Raw genomic sequence first — 21,143 nt, 5'->3', positions numbered from 1 at the left:
GGGACAGCTGAGGCCTGAATGACAAGGGCTGTTTGCTGGGAGGGAGCTCAGTGGGGCAGGCATCCCCCATGCTGCTCCTGCATCCCCCCTGCTCCACGCTTATCCTCCTGGCGTGGGAAAAGGGAATGGCCAGCAGTTCTACACCAGCCTCCCGGCCCTGCGCTCAGGGATCCCCTGGGCTTGCAGCTCCTCTCTTGCGGGGAGGCCAGAATCCGGCCGCGCAACTGCCCAGCGACACTACAGTCAGGCTGCCCCAGCCCACCGTCAGGGAGGGGGCAGGCCAGGCCAAGCCCCGCCCATGTCAGTGACCGGGAGGTGAGCAGTCGTGCCTCATGGGGGGAGCAGGAGTCAGGCCTAGTAGTTAGAGCAGGAGTCAGTAGCCGGAAATCTGAGCCCAGGGTCAGAGGCCGGGTGCCAGAGCTGGAGTCAGAAATCCGAGGAGTTAGGCAGGGCTGGGAACAAGCAGATCCAGGCGCTATCGTGGCTGATGAGCCGGGCTGCTGACCCTGCAACCAGGCAGCCAGCTGCAGGCCAGCTGTGTTCTGCTTGTCAGGCTGCCCAGAGCCTGGCTCTGCCGCAAGCCCTGCTTCCCGACGCCCTGCATGGAAGGAAGTGTCCGCGGAGGAACTGCTGCAAACGAGTTTGGCTGGGGTGATCTCTACTGCCCTTTGGGCCCTGTCCGAGGAGCACTGGGCCGATAACTAACCCAGTTTAACCCCGCGCAGGTTGGTGGGTAGAAGCGAAGAGTCCCGCTTCCCTGGCCGCAACAGGACCTGCCCCCGGAGCGCTTTGCGCGACCGGAAATGCTTCCTGAGCTCCAGAAAATGGTTTGTCTCCTGCAGGACAGGGAAAAATCAAAGCAGCCTCCCAGAGCCCGAGAGGAATAGAGCAAGTGGCTCGTGAGGTCGTGCCATGCATGGGAGCGTCTAGCAGCGGAACTGCAAACCTCGCAGAGGGAAGCTGTGTTTCCCCCTCTCTTGCTTTTCTTTCCTCTCCCTCCTGGTGCATTTGTCTTTGTTCTGGTCTATGCTACAAACGTCTGTATAATGACCTCGCTCAGGGTCACCGACAGCCCCCGGCGTAGAGAGCCCTGTGCTGGCAGGAGAGTGTCTCCCGTGGACGTAGCTACCAGCTCTCGCGGAGGTGGAGTCCCTACCCTGAGACAGAATCAGACTTTAACAGCAGAACCTGAGATGGCTTTGAAAAGACTCCCAAGCCAGGGCCTTTTCCCCGTTTTGGGACGGGACATGATTAACACAGTTAACATGATTTCTAACAATTTAAACCTTTTGACTATTCCCTTGGTATCAGGACCCCAGCTGGCCCCACGTCACTGCTAATGATGTGGAAGGGGAAAAGTAACTTTAAAATGATCCCCCATGAGATCCTGTCTGTCTAAAGCAGTGGCTCTCAAACTGTGGGTTGGGACCCCAAAGTGGGTCGTGACCCTGTTTTAATGGGGTCACCAGGGCTGGTTTAGACTTGCTGGGGCCCGGGGCTGAAGTCAAGTCCGAGGGCTTCGGCTAGGGGTGGCAGGGCTCTGGTTACAGGCTCCCCCTGCCCAGGGTGGCGAGGCTGGGGCTGGCTGGAGCAGGCTCAGGCTTTGGTCCCCCCTCCTGGGGTCGTGCAGTCATTTTTATTGTCAGAAGGGGGTCATGGTGCAATGAAGTTTGAGAACCTCTGGTGTAAGGTTTCTGCAGCCCCCTATTGTTGTAGAATCTGTGCACCGTCCATATCAAATCAGCAGCAATAGCAAAGACCCTGGTGCATTAGGATGGATGTGCGAAGTCTGTGATGTGGCTGACAAAATCCAAGAGGCCTGACTTTGCTGGTATGGACACGTGCAGAGGATGGGGGGAGGGATAGCTCAGTGGTTTGAGCATTGGCCTGCTAAACCCAGGGTTGTGAGTTCAATCCTTGAGGGGGCCGTTTAGGGGTCTGGGGCAAAAATTGGGGACTGGTCCTGCTTTGAGCAGGGGGTTGGACTAGATGACCCCCTGAGGTCCCTTCCAACCTTGATATTCTATGATTCTATGAACAAAGAGGTCCTGGTGAAGATAGCATGGCAAGAGAGTGGTGTGAGGAAAGAGACCCCGTGGAAAGCAGAGGAAGTGGTGGATGGATTGCATCAAAGAGGATGGCAAACAGGTGCATCTTATTTCTACCTCAGACAAAGATAGCGGACGCTTGCATGAGGACCCCACCCCAGATGATGGGATGAGAAGCCTATCCAAGTCCCTAGTGGACTTGGTGCAGTCTCTGGCTCTTCTCCTGTTGGGATAGGGTGGGGATGGTTGGTAGATTTGTTTGTTTCACTTTTGGGGAGGAGGGTGCCCGTGTTGAGTGTCATTCTTGCTATGTGGGAAGGCAACTAATTAGGGTCAGGCTCTGAATATGCTTGATCTCCTCTGGAAGGTCCCATACTTGGGGCCCCTTGACGGAAAATGTTTTGTCCCCAGCTCTCACCCGCTTCGTCCTGGGCTTTGAGATCTGCACTGTCCCTGAGGAGCCCAGCTGTTGTCCTAGTTCAGAGATCAAAATTCGATCTTGGACGTAACTGGGGTTTAATCCATTAACTGCTTTGACATTTAGGACTAAGGCCTTGAACTGGCATCAGAAAGTGACTGGGCGGGACTTGGGCACAAGCCTGATGCGCTTACAGCAGCCTAGATCATGGCAGAGGCAGGCGGCCGCCTTCTGTACCACCTGGAGCCTGAGGTACTTGGCTTCAGAAACCGTGAGTGACGGCAATCCAGCCTGATGAATGCAGCCAGGTCCTCAACTTATTGGAGCTTATTAGCCCCTTTGCCTGCTAGATTGAAGAGGCCTCTGTTATCAAATTTCTGTTCCCCAGGTAGTTACCTATAGACTGTGGTCAGGTCACCCCTTTATCTTTTCTTTGACAAGCTAACCAGGTAGACTGAAAGAGCTCAGTCACCGAAAGGCAGGTTTTCCAGGCCTTTAATCATTCTTGTGGCTCTTCTCCGATTTATCAACTCCCCTTCTTGCACTGTGGACTGGACATAGGCTTCCAGTAAGGGTTGAACCAGTGACAGATACAGAGCTCATGCAACCTCTTCGAAAAGCGTTCCCTCAACACTCGGCGCCCCTGCTGGACAGGCCTGGTATTGCAGCACTCCCTTCTAGAGCGCCCCCTGCCAACGGTTCTTCCGGCGCTCGGTAACTCAGCCTCCGGCCGGGTCACTCTCTTCAGTCCAGGTCTCTTGGGGTCACAATCGTCCAAACTAAAAGTTCCCAAAATGTCTGAATAGAAACAAAATCCTTCCACCCTCACTAGAGCTGTTCCTCAGCCTGTCTTCAGGGCTCCTCCCAAAGCCCCCCGGCTGGGCTCGATAACCCTTCCGATGGGCTTGGCTGCCCCCTTCCCTGGGCCAGGAGGGGAACCCAGTCGTACCCTCCCTCTGGGTGCCGGCCCCGAGCCCTGCACGGCACAGCTAGGTCTGCTGCTTCGCCTGTGCTCCGATTTGCCCTGGGCCACTCCCTACCTCGAGGCTTTTTATGTTCCCCTCTGGATCGCCCAGGCTCTTCGCTGTTTAGAATCATAGAATCATAGAATCATAGAATATCAGGGTTGGAAGGGACCCCAGAAGGTCATCTAGTCCAACCCCCTGCTCAAAGCAGGACCAATTCCCAGTTAAATCATCCCAGCCAGGGCTTTGTCAAGCCTGACCTTAAAAACCTCTAAGGAAGGAGATTCTACCACCTCCCTAGGTAACGCATTCCAGTGCTTCACCACCCTCTTAGTGAAAAAGTTTTTCCTAATATCCAACCTAAACCTCCCCTTCTTGCATTTAGTTTAGTCGGGGTCTCTCCCAGGCCTCCCTGCCCTGAGCTTCTTGCCCGGCTCTCCCACCGCTCAGGCCAGAGAGGAACACGGGGCCCACTGTTGTGCGGAGCCATCTACGCCTGCTGTGGCTTGTAGGTGAGCTGGATGTGCCATGACGAGAATGATGAAAATGCAGCCGGGCCCAGAGCGTGCCATGCTTCCCCCGAACCCTGAGCTCTGTAGAATTCTGGACCGAATTCACGGATGGGGACGCCAGCTGATGTTAACAGGCAATAAATCTAGACCTGATACTGCAGGGATGGGGGAAGGTACTAAAATCTGATTAGAACTGAATGGTGTTACTGTGGACAGGACCAGTTCCCTCCCTCTGCCTCAGTTTCCCCCTGTAAAAGAGGGATGTTGCGAGGCTTACTCCCCTGATGTCCATCAAGTGCTCTGAGATGCTTGGATGGAAGGGCAGAAGAGGTGGTCGGACTGGCTCTGTGGGGTCATGGGGCCACACGCCAGCCCTCGGCGCAGGACAGGTGATGGGTTGCTCAGCCCCAGGGGCTGAGGCCTTGCTGGGGCTGCTGAGCAGTGTGTGTGCTGTGCTTTTCTTACTGTCTTTCTGGAGGGGCCTGCGTCAGGGTCTGCCTGGTCGGCGGCTCAGCGCTCAGGAATGTCTCCCGGCCTCTGCAGGAGCTGACGCATTAACACCCTGAACTCCTGCGGGGCTCTGAGTCACGCCACCGTAACAGGAGATGCAGAGTCACCCAGCTGGGAACAGGGCAGCACTCCTTCCCCACCCTGGCGCTGGTGCCAAAGGAGGGCCCCTTACAGTTTCTCAGCTGCCCTCCCAGCCCACAGGGCGGAGGGATGGCAGTGAGCCATCTCCCTTCTCCGACTGGCCCCAGGCTATGGGATTTTCTGCGTCGCTCTGAGATTGCCTTGGAAAGAACAGAAGGGGGCTGGCCAGGGGATAGGGAGCGTTTCCCCTGCAGGCTGCCGGTTCACAGCCCAGAGCCAGAGTGTGATGGTGGTTTGGTGACTGAGGACCTTTCGCGGCTGGCGCAAACCAGCCCCTTTGCTGGCAGCCTCAGCATGGATTTGAATAGGCCACGGAGACCGACTCCTCCCAGATCCGATCCATGGCCCCTCCGGCCCAGGGCTGCGGCGAGCATGGCTTGTCCTGACGTTGTTCCTCCTCTAAGGATATTCCAGAGTTCCTGAGGTCTCCAGGGTGCCCTTCACCAGAGATGGACTTCTGACACTAACGAACCAGCTGGGCTGGTTTCCTGGTCCCCCTGTAGTGATCCAAGTGTCGGTTTCAAGATCACCGGCCTCAGGAGACAACTAGCTCTTTGCTTCTAGAGAAACTGATTTGATGTAGGCCCTGTGTAAACGTCAGAGTTTGTTTGGGTTTAAATGCTCATGACAAGATTGTGGAGCGACTTAGGAGGTCGAGCTCTGGGCTTAGTTTGGCTTCATTATTCGTTTCCGGCAGTGCCCGCAATGTGCCGGGTGCTGCACAAACCAAAGGAAGGCGCAATTCCCTGCCCCAAAGAGCTTACCATCTGATATGTGCTTCGGAGTCCCCTGGGAAGAGCCTCTTTCAAGTCCCTCTCCCCAGCTCTGATTCACGGATGCCACAAGGCTCGCCGATCGTACCTCCGAGCTTTGGGACTTGGTGAGGGAAGGGAGTCCTCCGTCCCGTCACTCAGCACGATCCCTCAGCTGGCTGGTGAGTGGAACAACCATGGCTCCAAACGCGGATACCCACCCAGTCCATGGCAAGATGGTGACAGTCACGGGAAACCGGGGGTGGGGGTGGGGAATTGTGGAGGTGGGGGGAGGTGGCTGCTGTTTCCAGCCACGATGGTATTTCCCGACCAGGCTCCGACAGGTGCAGAGCGGGTTGTGTTTGGGGCGGGTGTTGCCCGCAGGGAGAGCAGGCCATGGGGAGGAGATCTCTGGCCAGGTGGCGGATAAAGGCAGCGCCAGGAGGCTACTTGCTCTCCAGGGAGGTGGAATTTGCCTTGGTTTGACTTAAGGAAGGACACGACGACTGGGATCTTGGAACTTAGAAATTACCCGACTTGGGTTTGCTCTGAACTGTTAGTCCCAGCCAGGCGGTGCTGGGAGCTGCAGGATCCTGCAGGGGTGATGGGTAAATCACAGGCCAGCCTACAGGAGGCTGCAAAACCCTGTGTGTGAGAGGGAGACGATACCGTCTGTGTGGCATGTGTTGCCCGCTGGGGCATGTGTGCTGGGGCCCCCTCTGTGGTTGACCCACAGAAGAGATGAGCCTGGTCCAGCCTCAGCTAAGCAACCTGGTGTTTTTAGCTCACCCTGCAGCAGCTCCTACTTTTAGTTTTGCAGGTCCTTGGTGCGTCATCCAAGATGGCTGCTGTCACATGCCCGGGCCTCTTTGTGGCTGGATCTCGGCGTGTGAGGCCTTGCTTTGTGCTTGTGTGCACCGCTTTGTGTGTGTGTGTTTGCACCAGGCTGCATTCACACCTGCTTGTGTGCACATGGCTATGGTCCCGGGTGTACACACGGGCGCCCACGTGTGTTTCTGTATGTGCTGCCCGTACACACGTGGGCGCCTGCGGGCTCCTGTTTGAACAGGTGCGGAAGTAGCAGTGTGGCCCTTACGGGCTGGTGCAGAGGGTTCAAGGTGTCCTGTTGCTGTCCCTGAGCGCAGAGAGTTCTCCACGTCCGTATGGCCAGGCAGCTCCTGGGGAACCAGCCCTGAAATCCTGTTTACTCTCCTCCCCGGAAAAGGAAGGGGACTCGCCCCCAGCAGCTCTAGTCCTTGCTGGGTTTGCTCAGGACAACTGCAACCATTCCCTGGCCATGGCGTCCACCTTGCCCCAGTTGCTTACACCTAATTCCTTTCCCTGCCAGGTGACCGCTGTGGGATGCCCGTTCTCACTCATTTGTTCTGCTTTCACCCTGGCCTCTGCCCTGGCCCCCTTTTCTGCTCACTTGTTTTGCAGGTGAGATTCTGATCTCTGGGCAGAAGGGACAGGAAACCCCCCAGGGTCTCTGCAGGCAAAGGAGGCATGTACTTCCGTGGGCCTTAAAACTGCCATATAGATCCCAGGATCTCTCTGCCTGCTTTCGGCACTCCAAAACCCTCTCCCTGGAGACCTCCCACCCACCCCACGCTCAGCTTTCACCTCACGGCCTCCCCCTCTGCTGCTCCTCCTTCGTGGACCGAGCAGAGCAGAGCGTGGGGGCCGGGTAGCTCAAGGGCTGGATGCGGCAGTTCAGAGCTGTCCGTCTCACCCACTCCCACCCGGTAGCAATGGCTACCGGTGCCCTGTGTGTATCAGGGAGAGGCTAGCGGACACCACGGGTGGCAATCGGCACCTTCGTAGGCAACCTGAGCAGCCAGGCCAAGGACCGAGTGGACCACACAGACTCTCATCCCTATGTCTGTCCAGGTAAGGGCTGGGGAACACGCACTGGGCGGTGCTTCCTCGCTTGCCCTTGTTCTGTGTCTAAAGGCAGCGTGGATAGTGGCCAAAGCACAAGGCTGAAAGCCCAGGGCCTCCTGAGTTTTAACCCTGGCCCACCCTCTGGCTCGGTGCATGGCGGGGAAGCACATCACCCCCCACACCCCGCCTGCTACTCTGCTCGGTGGGGCTTATGCTTCCTGCCGGGGGGAGGGTCAGCTAAGTTTTGTGCAGTGCTTTGCAAAGTGCTTATTACATTTTTTTTTTCTCCCCGTGTTCTAAAAAGGCTCCCACATCTTGCTGTGGGTGCTAGGATGACCAGGTAGCAAGTGTGAAAAATCGGGACAGGGGAGGGAGGAATAAGGGCCTATATAAGACAAGCCCCCTAATATTGGGACATCTGGTGACGCTAGTGGGCACACATGGGCCCAAACTGCCCCACACCAATCGGATCAAATAAACCCAGAGCTCCTCCCCGTTACACAGAGCGCTCACCCCTCCCTTTACGTCCCTTTCACTTCTTCTCTGCGGGGAACCCAAAAAGGGAAGCAGGGGCTCAGGCAGGAGGTGCTAGAGAAGGGCTAGCTGTTACTGTTAAGGAGCTGGGCACTTAATTCTCCTAGGAAAATCCCAGTGCAGATCATCATCCCATTGGGGCAGCTTCCGTCCCAGGGGTACATCAGCAGGGGGCCCAAGTGGCAGCCACGTCTTCTTTGCAAGGGAAAGAGAATCTTAATCTCACAGCCTGGCCGCGTTTTAATGTGGGGTCTGTTTCGTGGGCACCCCATTGCATGAGGCCCCCGTGCCAGCCACAGGAACTGCTTGCACAGGAGCCGTTTGTTGGGAAAGGAGTCATGCATTTTTAGCTATGAAACAGCTTGGAACGAGGGGGGGGGGGCAACAGCCTCTGGGATCACCAGCCAGGGCTGTGCACGCCGCAGTCTGAGAGCCCCCAGCGTGTGCTTGTAGCCTCAGCAGGGTGTTAGGCGCTGTACAGACATGAAGAAGCCCAAGTCCCTGCTCCGTAAATATTACAATCCAATCCTGCTTGCAGGGCACCTCCTATTGGTGACTAAGTCCATAGGAACTGAGGCGCTCGGCGTCCTCAACTCCTGTGGACTCAGTGGGACTCGGTCACCAACAGGGGGTGTCCTGCACCTTGCAGGATTAGACCCACCGAGGGAAGGGGATCAAAGTGGTTGAGGGGGTGGGGAGTTGAGCACAAGCTCGTTAGGCCCGTGCTTCTTGCACTGACTCTCTTTATCCTATTCTCTCTCTTAGTACTTGTGAATCATAGAATATCAGGGTTGGAAGGGACCTCAGGAGGTCATCTAGTCCAACCCCCTGCTCAAAGCAGGACCAATTCCCAATTTTGTGACCATCAGCGCTGACTCTGCGGGGCTCAAGCACCCACCAAAAATAATAGGGGTGCTCAGCACCCACGGGGCCGGATGAATCTTTCGTGCGACCCAACCGTGGCCCTGCCCCCTGCTCCACCCACCCTGCCCATGCTCAGCCTCTTCCTCCCGAGGCCCCGCCCATGCTCTGCCCCGAGGCCCCGCCCCCATGTGGCTGCTTCCCCCTGAGGCCACACCCACTGCTCACATGGAGGGGGGCAGAGAGGAGCACCCACCCGCAAATTCAAAAGCCCGGACCTGTGTTGTGACTAAATCGCAGCAGCTGAGTCCGGGATCCCGCTCCTTCCTTTCTGCAGGGACAATCGCCTCTGAAAGGGGGTGACCGGGCGGGGGGGGGGCAGCTGGAACCCCGACCGAGCCCTGACCTGCCTCTTGGCTTTGCATATGAAGCAACCATACAAAGCCGCCCTCCTGAGCCGAGGGCTTGGCGCCCTTCCCCCCGCTCCGCTGCCGAGGCACTGAAATCTTTCGCGGAGACGCTGATATGCCCAAAAGCTAGAGCAATTACGAATTCTCCGAATATCTTTCATAACAACGGCTCCATCTGTCCAGCAAAGTTTGTGTTGGATAAAAAATGGCTCTGTCTTGCCACAACACCTCATCACTCACTCTAACTCAAACAGCACGAGAGACAGGCGAAGGCTGGGCCGCTGGGGTCAGCTCGAATGCTTTCTTTGTTTCCTGTTATTTACCTCCTGGCCCTGGCCTGCTCCAGTTCACCTGCCTCATCCCAAGGATAATATGTTGGAAAGCAGGAACGGGCTGCCACACTTCGGGATTTGCACAAAATCGGCTGGGGGGCAGGGCGGGGGGGGTGATTTTAGCTCAGTTCAGGAGCCGCTTGGATAGGCCCGAAGGCTGATGCCTTGACGGAGCGTGTGTCACGTGGGAGACAGTGACGTGAGATTCCCTCCTCCTTGATTTCAGGTTCTCTGGTCCATTCAATCCCTGGCCTGGAAGTAAGGGGAATTCCCACCCTGCTCTGAACAGAATAGACACACGTCGACCAGGATGTTTGGTTGGACTCTACACCCACGCTCGGCGCACGCCTTTTGAGAGCGGTTAGATTTGCAGGCTAGCTTTGCTCAGTGGATGCCAAGTTCTCTTGAAAATCCAGCCAGGAGCGTCAGCAGACCTGGTGGTCTGAACTCAGTCTCCACCCCGTGGGGCAGCTTTAGCCGATGATTGTTTGTGTTAAAGTAGTGCGTAGAAATCCCAACATTGCTCAGGGGGCCCATTGGGCTAGGTGCTGTACACAGAGCGGGAGAGACGGTCTATGTCCCATAGAGCTTCCAAGCAAAATCAACTAGACAAACAAAAGTTGGCAGGGAAACTGAGGCACAGAAGCAGAAGTGATTTGCTCAAGGGCACACAGCTGGGACTACAACCCAGGTCTCCAGAGGCCTAATTCAGCAGTGACATTGATCCTTGATGTGGTCTTTCAGGGGGTCTCTATTGCACCCTGACTGGCTTTCTCTGGTTAGCCCCTGGTCAGGACAGTTCTTGGCCCAGGCCCCTAATTAGGCCTAGTGGTGTGTGTCAGTCTCCGTGGGCTGTTTCTGGAGGCAGCCTGGTACTGTTACCCCTTCACTCTCCCAGGCCTTTCTGCCTCTCTTCCTGCTTTGAGCCCTCTCCTTTTATAGCAGGCCTTGTTTTCCCCTATTGGCTGCAGCTGTGAGTTCCTGCCTCCATGATTGGCAGCTGCACAGGGGTGTGGCCAGGCTGCTTGCCTGTAGGCAGGAGGGGCTCCCCTCCCCCTTCTGCATCTGCTCAGTATGGCGTTTCTAGACTGCTCTGCACACAGCCTGGCCCCTGGGCCACACTGCTTGCCCTGGGCCTGCTGGCATTCTTTTCTTATTGCATGCTGGTTTCCCTCCCCTGCAGTGCATCTTCTCTAGTGACCGCCGTGACCTGCTAGCCCTGGGGTGCAGTGCTGGATAGCGTCGAACGCCGGCTTCGCCAGAGCCACGCTCCAACCGGTGCAGCCCTTCTCCAGCCAGCTGGCCATGCACAGGCGGCAGGGTGGGAAACCAAGGAGAGACGAGAAGAGAGAGCACCAGCCAGAGAGCACTAGAGAGATTTGACTGAACAGCGGGCCCCCTGGTGCAGCTCCGGTGCCCAGAGTTCCATGGGAATTGCCGTCGTGGATCAGAGCAGGGCTCCCTCTAGTCCAGTGTCCTGTCCCCAGCAGCGCTATGGAACCAGAGGAAGTGTGCGAGCACCCCAACGGAGTGGGAGAGCACCTGTCTTTCCTTACCCCTGCCAGCCAGGGCTTGTTTTGTGCTCTGAAGAATGAGGTTTGTATTTATTTTATGTTTTATCCCAGCTAGTGTAAACGCAGCTGTTCTCGGTATCCCTGTACATCGACTGTGAGGCCAGAGGCGACCATTTTGATTACCCACTCTCTCACCTCTGGTGTAATGAAGGCCAGAGATTTTTACCCAGTGAGTCCTGCACATCTCCGCAATCTTAATCCAGTACTACATTATTGCCTTCTTGTGGCAGTGAGTTCCACAGGCTCACGGCACGCTGTCTTTTACATGTGTTACCTTTTAATGTAACTGACTGTCTCCTTGTTTCTAACATGACGAGGGACTGGACAGGAGCCTTCTTTCTCTCCCATTCATTATTTAATTTACATGTCCTCTGTTTGTTGCACTAACCTAATCTTTCCACTCTCTCCTCTTATGAAAACGTTTCTGAGCCCCTTAGTAATTTTCATAGCCCTTTGCCATTGTATAAACCTCAGCTGGGATGCCACCTTCCGTTCTGGCTGCCTCACCTCAAAAAGAGTAGCGCAGAAAGCAATCAGCATTATTTGCCCCTAATACTCTCTAGCATTGCATTGGATCATTTGGGGGATCTCACTTTATACCAGACTGAAATGTGGCATGTTCCAGCATGGCCCCACCCCTGGGAGCTCTCTATTCCAATCGCACGTGCCCTTTGAGTATCCACTGCGTGATACGGAGCCAGAAATTCTGCTGATAGTAATGAATGAAATGATTATATTAATTCCATTTCCGACAGCACCAAATCCCAGAGCTTTGCACGCCTCATGAAACAGGAGTTTATCTCCTTAACCACGCCTCCCTACCCATCCCACCATACAGCCTGCCGCTGAGCACATGCAAACACAGCTGGGGTATCCTCCCTGATTCCCCCAGGTAAACCTGACACTGGCCCAGTCCCAGCTAGCAGATGATGAAAGATTTAACTTGGCGTGTAATTGATCAGCTCTTGAAAGGTCCCAGCTTGGGTGAGGGCAGTAGTTTGAATTGATTAGACTGTTATGAAAACAGGATCAGGCACCTGCTGACCTTGCCCACATCAGTAGCCTAAGGAAGAGGGAAACGGAAAGCAGGCAGGCAGCAGCTGCTGCTGCGTGGCTTTTGGGCTGGAGGCAGATCAGGGTAAATTTCACCAAGTGTTGATTGAAATATACTGGGTGCTGCCTCCTTAGCTGCATAAGTCTTGATGAATTCTGTAGCTTGACTGGTCATGGGAGCATGGTTTAAGAGAGCTCCTGCGGCACAGAAAGGCACGGTGTTGGCTGAGATTGCAGGAGTGAGTGGCAGTGGTGGGATTCGAACCCAGGGCTTCCTGCTCCTTGCACAGCCCATGAGGCAACGCTGCCCCTCGAGTAAATTGCATCGTTTTCTTCTCTTGATATGCTTATTTTTCCACAATGAAAAACTAAACAATTAGTTGCTATAGTCAGAGTTCTGGAAACAATTGGTCAGAAGGGCTTGTCAGTCAAGCGATTCTCATTGTGTGTTCAAAACTTCTGACCAATAGTAGCTTTTGGGGGTTGATAGTATCATGGCTCAGCCGTCATATGCTATGAAGGGAAATGCCCCTAAACTAGCCCTTGGTCTATTGCTGTTCAGAATTTGTCTAAAAGGTACAATACGGAAAATGCAATACTTCACTGCAAAACTACCTTGGGGTTAATTCACACAGACACACGCCTCTCTCACCCTCTGCGTGTGTTCAATGCAAATAGTTAGGCTTGGATTTTTATTGTCGAACGTCGATTTCACCGCGCACGCACAAACTGACGACAAATATTTCCGTCAATAATACTTTGCCTCTCTATACATTTCAATTAAGAGAACTGCTGCTTGAGAACTTAGTAGAGTTGGATTGAAGGCTATAAGTAAAACTTTGTATATTTTGACACGTGGTGGTGACCATTTGTGCTGTAGCGGTTAGAAAGCGTTTTCTTTTTGAAATCAGTTTCTGCTGTCATGGAATAATTATCGCCTAATCCACCCTGTTGTCTGACTCCCCAATAAATTGACCACAACCATGAACATTTAAATCGATAAAAATTGGGGAAAAAATGCTTCAAACTAACCATCAATATTATCTGTCTAAATGATTTAAAAAATTAATTCTGCCAAGCCTACACATGGTCCATATGTAGAAATGGACCCAAACTGCCATGTTGATAGCCAGATGCCAAATTCACCATACTTCCAGTGTAGTCTGAGTGGGGAGATTAATGTTTCACCAAACTTTTGAGGCTCTTTGGATCCAGGATTTTGATTCAGGCCTTTAAGCAGCATTAAACCTAGAGGCCGCAGATAGGACACTGAACTGGGAAACAAGAGACCTGGGTTTTACCACTGACTTGCTCTGTGACTTTGGGCAGGTCCCTTTGTTTTTCTGTATCCTTTGTTTCTCTTTCTTATTTACTTGCTTTAAAGCTCTTTGAGCTTTCCAGACAGAAGATCCTACATAAGAGCTAAATATTGTTCCTCTCTCAAATTCATCCAGCACTAGTGACTGGAGAATGTATTCTTCACTCAGTGTCCTAACCTGTGGTTGCCATGTGCTTTGAAACAGCTGCAATGATCCACCCTAGAGCTGGCTGCATTTCAGAGGTGGGTGAGGCCATTCTTGTGTGTCTATGTTGTAAAACACTTTGTGAGCTTTTGGTGCTACAGAAATGCCAAATAGCGTTAGCATTGTTTCCTGTCGGACATTTCCTTTCATGAGCTGCAGTTGATTTAACAAACTCACTGGTAGTATCAAAAAGAACAGGAGGACTTGTGGCACCTTAGAGACTAACCAATTTATTGGAGCATGAGCTTTCGTGAGCTACAGCTCACTTCATCAGATGCATGCTTGGTAGTAGGTGAATCTGTTTTAACCGGTTAATGAGCAAAACAAATAAAATCACTTCCTATGTATAGGGGATTTACCATTGCAAAGGTGGATTTTCCTTCAATTCAGACTGGATGCCTTTCCTGAAGAGATGCTTGAGTCAAACCCAAGTTACTGGGCTCAAGTCAGGGATGACTGGGTGAAATTCTTGGGCCTGTGTTATGCAGGAGGTCAGGGGTAGTTAATTATTTTTTGTCAAGGTCCAAATTTCTTGGTCAAGGTATAGTCAAGGTCCAGACTCACGAGAAAAGAATAATAAAAAAGAACAGTCATGATGATAATAAGTAAATAAAAAGATTTCGGGGTCTGTTCAAAGTGTCTGGCTGTCTGGATTTGGCCCACAGTCTGCCTATTGACTACCCCTGGACCAGATGATCTAATGATCCCGCCTGGCCTTAAAATCTATCATCTTATGAATTATCTTTGGTCTTTCCAGACTAAATTTGTGGTTTTAATTGTGCAGGCATGACATTCCATTACTACAGTATTTTGCATTTGATTTCTTAGCTTTAAAAACAAAAGAGAAAATACATTTGCAGATCTTACCATCTGAAATGTAGGGGCCTTTGATCAGGGGAGTTTGTAACTCCACAATCTAAGCAGCATGCCTGCAGCTCGGTGAGAAGACGTGTGCCCTTCGTCCATTGTTAAGGGCCTCGTTGTAGATTTCATGGAACTTTTTACTTTGCAAAAGTAAAGTAAAAAGTGATTCACAAACACTCATAGCCTTTATGAAATCAAAAGCAGTTTTTTTCAAACCAGACTGAGACACTCGGCCTCAAAGGCCCTGTTGACACGAGGAAAACTTGGAAGCGTATTTCTGCTCCAGGGCAGTGCCCCTGGTGCTACCAAAGGTAGATGCTATAATATAAAGAAGGGGGAAAGCATTTTTGTTTATATTGTGAACTTGTTCGACAGTAGCTCTTAGAGGCCCTGTTGTGCTAGGACTGTACATTTGTCATGAGTGAGGGTCTCAGTCCTGAAGAAATTCCAAGCTAGACAGAGACAAGGAGAGGGAAATGACTCACCCAAGGGTACAGAACCAGAAATAGACCCCAGATCTCCAGAGTCCCAGCTCAGGGCACTCTCTGTTAGCCCATGTTGCTTCCTCTCTTACTATTCTTAGAACAGGGGCTCTCAAACTTTTTTTGCTGGGACCCCCTTTGAAAATATTTCAGGCTGTGACGACCACCCCCAAAAAGTGACAATTCCCCCCCCCGTACGAGGCCACCCCTACTTCTGCGCTGCTGCTGGGGGTAGCACTGCCTTCAGAGCTGGGCACCTGACCAGCAGCTGCCGCTCTCCAGCTGCCCAGCTCTGAAGGGCTCCGTCTGTCAGCCCCACGCAGGGTTGACAGCTGGAGCCCCGGCATGTGCAGGGGCTGACAGCTTGCAACCCTCCCATAATAACCTCATGTCCCCCAGTGCGAGAACCCCTGGCTTAGAAGATATGGGGGTGAAAATGCCAATGGTAATGCCAGTGGGGCCAGCCCAGTAGAAGGCAACACGTCCTCCTTGTCCCATTCCAGCTGTGCCCGAGGACAACGCGGACAGCCTCAGATTTCAAAAAGAAAAGGAGGACTTGTGGCACCTTAGAGACTAACCAATTTATTTGAGCATGAGCTTTCGTAAGCTACAGCTCACTTCATCGGATGCATTCAGTGGAAAATTCAGTGGGGAGATTTATATACATAGAGTGTGTATGGTAACTGTAGTGTGTATGGTAACACCCATTGTTTCATGTTTTCTATGTATATAAATCTCCCCACTGTATTTTCCACTGAATGCATCCGATGAAGTGAGCTGTAGCTCACGAAAGCTCATGCTCAAATAAATTGGTTAGTCTCTAAGGTGCCACAAGTACTCCTTTTCTTTTTGCGAATACAGACTAACACGGCTGTTACTCTGAAACCTCAGATTTCAAAGTGCAGCTTTTCACCGCATGGGAACAGTATTTGTAATTTGCTTTCCCATAACTCTCATTTTCTCAAATTTACCACACCCTAACCACAAATCATTCACCAAAAAGTGAGTGGATTAGAGCAGGTGTATGCAGGAGAGCGCCATAGAAACGGCTCTGCCGATACAATCTGAACATCCAGGCCGAGAACTGGTCCCAAGGCGACTCAATGGGAACAAAAAGGAAAACAAAGGGTGACGCTTAGGGATAATTCCTAGCAGTGAGATCTCTTAGGCAGCTGAACAGCTGCCTAAAGCAAGCGGCTTGAATCATTTAAACATAGACTGATCAAAGCACTGGAGAAGAGACTGTGTGATTATTTATACAGCCAGAGGCCCGCTCTGCGCAAGACAAGGAAAGGAGCAGCAGAAGAAAGGTCAAAGTTCGCCAAGCCCGGCAAAGCCAGGCATAGCGCCCTGAGTCTCCAGAGTCTCTGTCTAGTGGAGACGACACTGCCTCTGAACCGGAGGGGACAATCCTGACCCATCCGAGAGAGGGTGCCGATGGTGAAGTGGTAGATTTTTGTTTTTCTCTCTCAATTTTCTCTGATCTTATCTACCCTTGCCCGCCTCACCATCAGGAAGAAAAAAACCCACTCCGCAGCCTGCGACGTGTAGCGTACAGAGTTCACCGTGCTGTACTAATCGATCTGATATCATCCAGAGGCATTGCATGTCGTATCCCGGTGCACTTCAATTGCCACCATTTTATCTATTTTTAGAGCAGTCGTGAGCCCCATTAGCATGATTACTGCTCCAAAAACTTTACAACTCACGGCTTAATACGCTGCTGAGACCCAAGTGTATTTCATACTTTAGAGAGAAACTAATAGCTGCAAACATCTCCTGTTGGTCCCTACTCAAAAGGCGGGGGAATCTATTTATTTCAATAGACTAGATCAGAGTATTTTGTGGGATGCTGGTCGGATCCTCAGGCCAGATCCTAGTGAGCAGCTGTCCTCATCACCCTCTCCCGCTTGCTCCAGCCATGTCACTTTCAAGCAAATCTGCCAAGCAGACAACTATTTTCTCCTCTTTGGAGCTGGTCCCTTCGGGTCAGGGCTGAGGTATGTTGCTTGGTGAAGTTGGAGCTGCTCGGGGCCTAATCGGGCTTTTGGGCCAATGTGTCACTGCTGCTAAGCGCAACCAGCAATGAAAATAAACAGCTAAAGGCAAAATCTCATTGCCCTGGTGGGAGCTGCACTGCAAACCAAAGAGGATTTGTGGGAGCTGTCGTTAAATTCAGCAATTCCACTGCACGTGGTGGGGGACAAGGAATTCTTCTTCTGAAAACCCCTTGCACAGATCTCAGACCCAGACGAAGGGGAAGAGCAGCATGCTGTGACCTATCACCGAGTGCTAAAGTTCTCTCCATAATCTCTCAACACAGCATCCAGGACACTGATAAAAGCTGTTGTACTCTCCTGGCACGTGCTCCCTCCTTTGCCCAACTCGCTCCTGTAGATTTAGCCTACAACCAGTTTATAAAGGGGAATTGTCCTAACAGTAGTTAAGAGAACATGGTAATGCACTTGCATATGTATGTATGTGTGGCAGAGCTCGCTGCTGGGTACAAGTGGTATTACTCTGCTGTGTCTCATAAGCTCCGTACTGGTAGACATTCATGGAGGTTCTCCTACGGCTCAAGTAGCAGTAGCTTGGGATTTTGGAACAAGGTGATTGGCGTTCCAGCCCCCTTCCTGCAATGACGTTCCAAGCAGACAGCGTGCGTGTTTGTTACACTCCTCAGCATTCATATAGTGCTTGACATTTTTTTCAAACAAACTGCAGCTAATTAAGCCTCACCCCCACCCACCCTCCACTCCCACGCACAGACTCTGAAACCCAAAGGCCATTCCAATTGCTCCTGCTTTATCTCTGATTGCCTTCTGGACCACGGCTTGGAAGGGCAGCTCGGAGTCACGACACCTCGTGATGGAGGAAAATGCGAATCAACACATGGACAAAAAAATTCTCCAAATACAAATTCGAGGAGAAGTGCACAAAAACACCTTTGGGGTGAGCTATTTCTGAGCCTGAGTGGGCACTTTAAATAGTAACCTGCTTCATATTTATTCTTAGATTTGTTTGCAAATTTCATGTAGCTGGTGATTTTTAGAAAACTGAAACCATTTTTTTCTCCCATACTCCAGGGCAGCAGCCCAATATGCAGGAGCGACCCACTGATAACACCCTGGAGTGTGCATGCCTAGCCCACACGAAACACCCTCCACTGCTCAACTGTGCATTTGTGAGCCACTATACAACAACAAACTATTGTGTAAAACCCAGTGTTCATGAGAGACTCTACAATAACAATCCAAAGCATGTAATTCAGTCCTCATAGGCAGCCCTAGCAAATGAGTAACGGGAAACCTTACAGCTGACCTGTGGAACTCATTGCCACTGGATGCTGAAGTCAAGAGCTTGCTAGGGTTCAAAAGAGAATAATCTATTTAGCTGGAGAATGAGATTATCCAGACTAGATTAAAATGAATAAAAGGGATATTGAACCTTCCTGCAGCAACGCCTAAGCCAGTCACTAATTGGTTGGGATTTGGATGAACCTTCTCCTGTGAGTGGCTTCTTCCATAATTGTGTGCCTCAGGAATCCTTTCACCTTCCTGTGAAACATCGCTGACTCCAGCAAGAGCCAGGCCACTGGACTACATGGACCCTAGAGCTGCTCCAGTCTGGCATTTCCCATGGAATGAGCTGGGAGAAGACTTTTTTTAATGTGAAGAATACCGTGAGAGTCCTTTAAAGAACAAAAGGGAAATAATCAAAACCAGAATGAATTTGTAGATGCCTGGCAAATAGTTCCGTCCTAGGCCTCTGAGCCAGCCAACAAGTCGCTGATCGGTCTTCTCTGATGCATGGGAGGCTGCCTTGACGATTTATGGGCAACGGAGCAGGAGCAAGAGGCATTGGGAACACGATCAGCAATGGGAATGCCAGTCATTGCCTTCAAAGGCGTCATCGGGGTGCTTTGATTGGAAATTGTGTTGCAAATAATAAGACGAAACTCGGCAAGAGGGCTTTAGGGAGGCACCCGAGTTCAAAACAGCGGCAGAAGATGTTTTCATACATTCATAGCATTTAAGGCCAGAAGGGACCATTGTGATCATCTAGTCTGACCTTCTGTATAGCACAGACCAGAGAATATCACCCAGTCACACCTGTATCTCAGCCCAATAAATGGTGTTTGACTCAAGCATATGGTCCAGAAAGGCCTCTGGTCTTGAGCAGAAGACTTCAGGAGGTGATAAATCCAGCACTTCCCTTGGTAGTTTGTTCCAGTGGTTAAAAATTTGTGTTTGATTTCTGTTTTGGAGTTGTCTGGCTTTCCTTGGCCTAGGAAGGCCTATTCCAGATGGTACAATGACACCTCCCTTTGAGGCACCCGACATGATGAGACTGCAGGTGAACACAGGCAGGGTTGATTACCTCTCCTGATGAGAGAGAAACAGAGATTTCCACAGGGAAACCTCCAAGCTGCCCATCCAACCCAGGCTCTCTCTAAATGTTGACCCTTATATTTTTATCACATTTACTATTAAGGTTCCATTTATAAATGGCTTGTAAAGAGTTAATACATAATTCACAGACGTGATCGGCATGTCACCCCCATGAGCAGGATGTGTCATGGAGGTTTAGAAGCATATTGGTGGAGGGTGTTTATAAATGTTTATATGCCCCGGCAATAAGACACCTGTTGTCTTGTCTGGACTCTGTTTGATCAACCATCTATTAAAACACCTAATCGTGTATTAACCCTTTATAAACTATCATTAGAACTTAATCTCAAGTGAGACTTTTTTTAAACTAAAGCCATAAGAATTTTCCTTCTTTCTGCATTTTTGCTTTCAGAAGAGGAAGTCTGGGTCAATGGTTGGGCCGCTAACCTTGGACTCAGGTGACCAGGGTTTGGTTCCTGGCCCCACCCCTGACTTCTTGTGTGATTGGGGGCAAGAGGCTTAGGCTCAGCTCCACAAATGTATTTAGGCTTCTAACTTCCATGAAGCAGGAACTGCGATACCTTTGAGAATTTGAGCCTTTGTCTGGTTGTGTCTTGGTTCTCCACCTGTCTAAAGCAGATGAGGGCACAGCCCTCCCTCACTGCAGTGTTGTGAGGCTAAATACACTAAAGATTGTGAGAAGTACCAATATGACAGTAATGGGGACAAGATAAGTACCTGTGAGCACAAATCTGAGATGATGCCTTTGACCCTATGCATCTCAGACAGCAACTGCAAGCCTGCCTGTCCATCAGTTTGTCACACAAGGATCACCCAGTGTTTTTCTACGCTGCCCTTTGTACACAGAGCGCTGTCCCAGGCATCAGCTGTAAGTCACTGCCCTCGCCTTCAAACCTGATCTCAAGACCCATCCACCATAGGTACTGAGTTTTACTTTTCCCTGGGGGTGCCCCACACCTGAACCACCCTGAAGCCCTGCCCCCACTCCACCCCTTCCCCTGAGGCCCCGCCCTTGCTCTGCCTCTTCCTGAATCATAGAATCATAGAATATCAGGGTTGGAAGGGACCCCAGAAGGTCATCTAGTCCAACCCCCTGCTCAAAGCAGGACCAATTCCCAGTTAAATCATCCCAGCCAGGGCTTTGTCAAGCCTGACCTTAAAAACCTCTAAGGAAGGAGATTCTACCACCTCCCTAGGTAACGCATTCCAGTGTTTCACCACCCTCCTAGTGAAAAAGTTTTTCCTAATATCCAATCTAAACCTCCCCCACTGCAACTTGAGACCATTACTCCTCGTTCTGTCATCTGCTACCATTAAGAACAGTCTAGAGCCATCCTCTTTGGAACCCCCTTTCAGGTAGTTGAAAGCAGCTATCAAATCCCCCCTCATTCTTCTCTTCTGCAGGCTAAACAATCCCAGCTCCCTCAGCCTCTCCTCATAAGTCATGTGTTCTAGACCCCTAATCATTTTTGTTGCCCTTCGCTGGACTCTCTCCAATTTATCCACATCCTTCTTGAAGTGTGGGGCCCAAAACTGGACACAGTACTCCAGATGAGGCCTCACCAATGTCGAATAGAGGGGAACGATCACGTCCCTCGATCTGCTCGCTATGCCCCTACTTATACATCCCAAAATGCCATTAGCCTTCTTGGCAACAAGGGCACACTGCTGACTCATATCCAGCTTCTCGTCCACTGTCACCCCTAGGTCCTTTTCCGCAGAACTGCTGCCTAGCCATTCGGTCCCTAGTCTGTAGCTGTGCATTGGGTTCTTCCGTCCTAAGTGCAGGACCCTGCACTTATCCTTATTGAACCTCATCAGATTTCTTTTGGCCCAATCCTCCAATTTGTCTAGGTCTTTCTGTATCC

General features: G+C 51.5%; 1 long non-coding RNA gene across 1 annotated transcript; it reads left to right on the top strand.

The window, feature by feature from the left end:
- Positions 1-4,578: 4,578 nt before the first annotated feature.
- On the top strand, positions 4,579-19,468 carry LOC140915075 (uncharacterized). Its single transcript, XR_012160092.2, has 3 exons — positions 4,579-5,528; positions 10,551-10,963; positions 17,950-19,468. It is a non-coding gene; the product is annotated as an uncharacterized LOC140915075 (long non-coding RNA).
- Positions 19,469-21,143: the final 1,675 nt, after the last annotated feature.

This window comes from Lepidochelys kempii, chromosome 7, assembly GCF_965140285.1.
Source record: "Lepidochelys kempii isolate rLepKem1 chromosome 7, rLepKem1.hap1, whole genome shotgun sequence".
Classification (NCBI taxonomy): domain Eukaryota; kingdom Metazoa; phylum Chordata; order Testudines; family Cheloniidae; genus Lepidochelys; species Lepidochelys kempii.
Note: the sequence above shows the minus strand (reverse complement) of the source record. Positions and strands in the feature narration are given on the sequence as shown.